Consider the following 6,000-nt stretch of genomic DNA (forward strand, 5'->3'; position numbering starts at 1 on the left):
CTTGGCTCTAAAATAATATCAGGAAAGAAAGCAGACTGATATAATCAATAGGAGCTAATCTTGACCTGGGAAGCTGCCAAGGAAAACTGGGTGGCTCATCTCCCCCTGCCCCCCCTGCCCAAGCATTAGAGATCATTTGCTTGGGGACGTATGGAAATTTGACTACCCTCAGCATTGTAACGAAGGACTAAACACAGAGTTTTCAGTAGGAACTTTACACAACTGGGTTCATATTGTAGTTAACTTTTTTCATTTTAGTCCTGAAGGGAAATGCAATCTTGTAATTTTATACAGATAATTTCTTCAATGAAATCATTATGGAAGGGTCCACAATTCTGTATCTCACTCAGAATGTTGCTGCTTTCATTTTCTGATTCTGTATGAAACAGACTTTACAGCACATTCTGAAAGAAGATATGCAATTGATTGAAAGCAGTAAAAGTCCCCAGTGCATAGAGTGGAGCAATTCTGCAAAAATGTCAGGCATAACTGAGGGTTGTTCTTACCAGTTCCACATCATTACCATTTGTGGATTTTCTTCTGACTTTACACTACTGGGAAAGAGAAGAATCAGGCCCTTCATACCATTGAAGAATATGTCCCAAAATGTCCACTCCTGCTGTCATGAAGCTCCTTTCAGTTTTCACTGTCTCCCTGGCTGGACATAAACAGTCTTTCACAGTTGCTGTGGAATTTCAGTAACATAATTGTTCCATTCTCTTTTCAGAGAGGGGGAAGACAATGCTCCCACAGTACCCTTGGATGAGAAATGGAAACATTCGAGGCTGCTGCTTCAGTTTCCCACAAAGCTGGCTTTGTCTGCCTCCATCTAATTCAGCTTGATAGACAGCTGTGACAGTTGGTCTGTCCACATGGTCCAATGAAATTCTGGGAATGAGCTTTATATTACATGAAGAAAACACATTAAAACTTCCAGCTTGCTATTCTTAACTTTTTATTGCTTATGACATCCAGGTTTTATACTCTACTGATGTACTGGGGGAAACAACTCCTAGTGTAGGAAAAAGAAAGGATGAATATGAACACATACTCCATAGATACATAGTTTTTTTTAGTTTTTCCCCCAACTCATTCTCTACCAAATTCTGATATAAAAGGATAAATCAAAGGTGGCTTCTAAAACATTAATAGCTTATTCCTGAAGAAGAATACTTATATATTTCCAGAAGTAAGATAGGGACCAGAAATTCTATTATATTTCAATAAATTTAAACCTGTTATAATCTCTTTGTGAAAAAAAGCAGAAAGGTATTTCTGCAATTTCAATTAATTTTAACTATTTAGAATACCAACTGCAATCTTTTGCAGTATCTGCTACATAATGCTTTTAGAATATTTTCAGGGACTGAACCTGGGAACTTTGACATATCTCTCATGGACCTTAAGACACCAAAATTGTCTTTACAGTTTAGAAGTGTGAGCAACTTGTGGCCCTCCAGATATTTAGTCTATAATTCTCATCAATCCTAGCCAGTATAGCATGCTGATGAGGAATAATGGAAGTTATAGGTCAAAACATCTGGAGGACCACAACTTTACTACCCCCAGTTTAGACCTTTTCTTGTATATTGTGATGCACAGTGATATAAAAAGGAGGGTGCATTACACTGGAAGTGACCCTACTATAATTTCCTATAGTGAACTGTATTGAATTCACTATTGTGAAGTATGAGTGCAAGATCTAGGTCATCTCTTTTGACACATAAGGCTACTGGAAAAAGAAATAAGAAGGGAAATCCAAAGCTGAATACAGCAGCCCAAGCAAAAGCAAACAATGCAATCCTACATATATTTACTCAGTAAGTCCCATTCAGTTCGGTGCAACTTACTACCAGGTAACTTTATAGAATTGCAGCCAGATTTTTAAGGATTGGCCAGGATTGCATCATTACAGGGTATATTAAAATAATATTATTGAGGTTGAAGATGGAATCAGAGACAGTATCAATCATAGTTTTGTGCTTGACATATGAAGTGGCAGCTGGTAAGACCCAGTGAAGATTAACACAAAAGAAAGTCCATGTAAATAAATTTGGGAATGTTGGATTTATGAAGAAGTTGGGATGAAGTTATGTCATCTTTTCTGCAGTAGTCATTAATGCTAATTAAATATATCACCATACAGCCTGGATTTGCACTTTCATTAAAGCTGCAGTCCAGTCCATGTTTAGACAGAAAAAGACTGGGGCATCCTGGGAATTACATGTCTTTTTCTGTCTAAATATACATATGATAGTGCCCTAAAACCCACTGAGCTACTCCTCATTGAATATTAATATAACCTTATTCACAGCAGAATTACCTGGGAAAAAGTATATACATTATTCTATATATATTAGTTCTAATATATTAGAACTATATATTAGTTCTATATATTAGAATACAGATGAAACAGAGCAGTAAATGCCACAAATTACCTAGGATATATTTGGATCCATCAGTAGCACTAAACAGTAAAAAGCTGGATCCTTGTAAGTGCAGGAATAAAGAAAGCTATATTAGAAGTACATAATACACAAAAATACATATCCAGAGATTTGTGGATAGACTTCTGCTTATACAACAGGTGCTTGCAGCTTCCATGAATGGAAAGAGGAGGCCTATTTTTGCTGATTCTTCTTTACCCCTTCAACTTCTTATACCCCACACCTGGGAGGCATCTTCTGAAACATCACGGGATGTGTCATGTGGTGGGGGGTACCAGGGCAAGAAAGGAATCTTATTCCCTCCTGCTATTCTTGGTGTGAATGCAAGAAGCTCCTTCAATGTAGATTGAACACTACATTCATATTTAAAATGTATGGAATATATAGTTATGTAACATGCACAATATATGGAGAATAATGACATTTCCCTTTTTCTTTATTCCTGCTTTCTGTTGTGGAAGGAACTTATGCATTTCTTGCAGTTCTGGAGACACATGCAGAAAACTGCTGACATGTAAATATGCAAATTGACTGTAAGCATCACTCCTTCAATCCAACACACTGTGGGCAACCTGGAGTATTTTTTTTTACTATGCAAAGTTAAATTGAAACAGATTCTCTGGCTCATCTTAAAGGCATTACAATCTACAAATGCTGGTTTTTTTTTTTTTTTTAAATCATACCCAGCAACATCTTTTTCTATCTCCGTTCACCCCCTTTTTGTTTTGTTTCCCTTTAACATATAACCTGATAGAGGACTCAAAATCTTGCTCAGTTCTGTGTGAGTTTTTAGTTAGTCTTAATAAGATTAGTCCTAATTTTGAAAGCTTGCTGTGCTAATAAATAAAAATGAATGAGGAATATGACAATGATAATTTCAGACAAGTGTAAAAAATATGAGAATATTTTCTAAGGGCAGAATCCAACAACATCCAACAGCATCCATTCAAATAATACTAGTGAAGCTCTGTTGAACATTTCTGTTTAGCAAGTGCTTGCACAAGCATTTGCAAGACTACTTGCACAGCTGTTTGCATAATTTCTTCTTCTTGTTGTTGTTCTTTATTACATTTCTATACTGCCCATAGCTGAGGCTCTCTAAGTGGTTTAAAGATAAATACTAATACAAATGTGTATCTAGGTTAGGATGGCCATACAGACCTCTCCCAAAAATGAGAACGCCATCACTAAAAGGGGGGACAAAAGAGGACACAAATCTGAATAGAATAGAGATTTTATTTAATTTTTTAAAATAATTACTATAATTTAAACAGGAACACACAGTGCTTTTTTTTGTCATAGAACCCACCGGAACAGAGTTCTGGCACTATTGTTTGACAGATTTTCCAAGTTTTAAAAGTAACTTTTGAAAATTTGATGTTTGGTCCATGTGGATTTGAATCACCCTGTCGAGCGTAGCAGGTCGGTGGCAAAATCATTAAAATGGTGCATGCGGGCTGCTTGTGTGTCAAATCCAATGCATGTGTACTTCATCCGCGCTGGTTGTGATGGCGCTGCTCAGCTTGTGATTGGTCGTGTGGTCGCGCGCTGAGTGCTTACTGCGGGCAGCAACCATTATGTTTTGTTACACAACTGATGTGTGTGGGTGTGTGTACAGTGATTGACTACGTGCAAAAGGTAAATAATTTCATGAGTTCCGGCGCCATTTTTCTTACAAAAAAAGCACTGGGAACACAGTATATCTAACCATAATGGGAAAGACTGTGACCAAAGGATCAGTGTGCCAGTTCTCTCTGTTTAGGAGCTAACAGCTGATGGATGGCTCTAAGACTCTGAGTGCAGGAAATTTCCCTTAGCACAGAATAGTTTAGTTAGAAGTTATTATTATTATTATTTTATTATAACATTTCTATGCCGCCCCTTGCCGAAGCCTCGGGGCGGCTTACAACACAATAAAATACATTGAAATACAATAGAACATAATAAATTACCACTAAATACAGAAATACAAAAAATATACTGAGATACAAACATAATAATATAAAATTAAAATTAACAGTATAAAATAAGTAAATAAAGAATATAGGAGGAGAAAAGAGAAGGAAGAAGAAGTTGCCCTGGCCAGATCATATATTTTAACAATTAAAATGATGTTTAAATAAAAAGGTCTTTACCTGGCGCCGAAAAACCAGTAACGACGGAGCCAGGCGGACCTCTTTGGGGAGTGAATTCCATAGGTTGGGCGCCACCGCAGAGAAAGCCCTCCTCCGAGTACTTACTCTCCTAATTTCTTTCATGGAGGGTTCCCGGAGAAGGGACTTTCCCACAGATCTCAAAGGGCGGTGGGGCATATACGGACGTAAGTGCTCGTTCAGGTAGCCAGGACCCAAGCCGTTTAGGGCTTTATAGGTCATAACCAACACCTTGAATTGGGCCCAGGCTTCAATGGGAAGCCAGTGAAGCTGACGGAGGACTGGAGTCATGTGAACATAACGCCCCGTCCCCGTCAGCAACCTGGCAGCTCTATTTTGCACCAATTGAAGTGTTCGGACCGTCTTCAGGGGAAGCCCCACGTAAAGCTCGTTAGGGAAGAAGTATTTTTCTTTAAACAACAGGAGATATTTTAAGGAAACAGGGAGTTCATATTTCTGCTTTTTTCTGTCAGTTTCATGATAACTGCAGTTCATGCATGTTGGCTCCAAAATGTAGTCAGGATGACGCTCATTCCCAAATCAAATATCCTATATTCACAGCACCTGACCACAACTGCTTATTTCAAACATCTCATTAATATGGCCATCTTTAAACCAATCTTGCATATTTTGCACATTAAACTTGTTCTGAAAAAGTCAGCAGAAATCTTGAGAAACATTTTTTTCTAGAAAGGGAAAAGTTTCTATATGTGGTGGAAAATTTCAAGAAGAAATAATGTGCACATGTTAAGGAAGTGATCTCATGCATGTTCAGCAAAAAGGAAAAAAGGCATTTTAACTCCCTGCATCTGCCAGCCAGCCAGCATGCCCTAAATGACTATTGTATGAACAATTTTTATTTGAAGGAAGGGCTATAAACAACTAGCCAGGGTCCTATTTAACTGCCTTGATGAGGTTTTTGATTCAGTTGATAATCTGCATCCTTGCCCAAGGTCTTCTAGTTGTGCATAACTGGAGTTCAAGCTAGGCCAATGTATTGAAAGATAACATCTAATGATCACTGGCAATTACTTTGATGATGATGATGATGATGATGATGATAATGATGATGATGTATTTTTCTCTAGTTCAGTATCAAAATCACATAAAAATTCTGAAGAATTTAGATCAACAACCCTTTCTTCACTGTACAACTTTAGCATTAGAGATCACAGTGTTAAGATAATAACAAAAACTACCATTAACACAGGAAAGGAGTACAGGAAAGGAAATAATGGTTTCTTTAGAAGAGAGACATTACGTCATTTACTCTGCAACACATTCTCCATTTCATAGTCAAGATACTATAAAGCAGTCCTAGATAAGAATCATATTTCATTCGGAGAATAAATATAGTTCAGATTCCAGCAGAACTATAATTTGCTGTTTTCTATTTCTTC

The sequence above is a fragment of the Varanus komodoensis genome, unplaced genomic scaffold (assembly GCF_004798865.1).
Source record: "Varanus komodoensis strain SLA01 unplaced genomic scaffold, ASM479886v1 scaffold14_1, whole genome shotgun sequence".
Classification (NCBI taxonomy): Eukaryota; Metazoa; Chordata; class Lepidosauria; order Squamata; family Varanidae; genus Varanus; species Varanus komodoensis.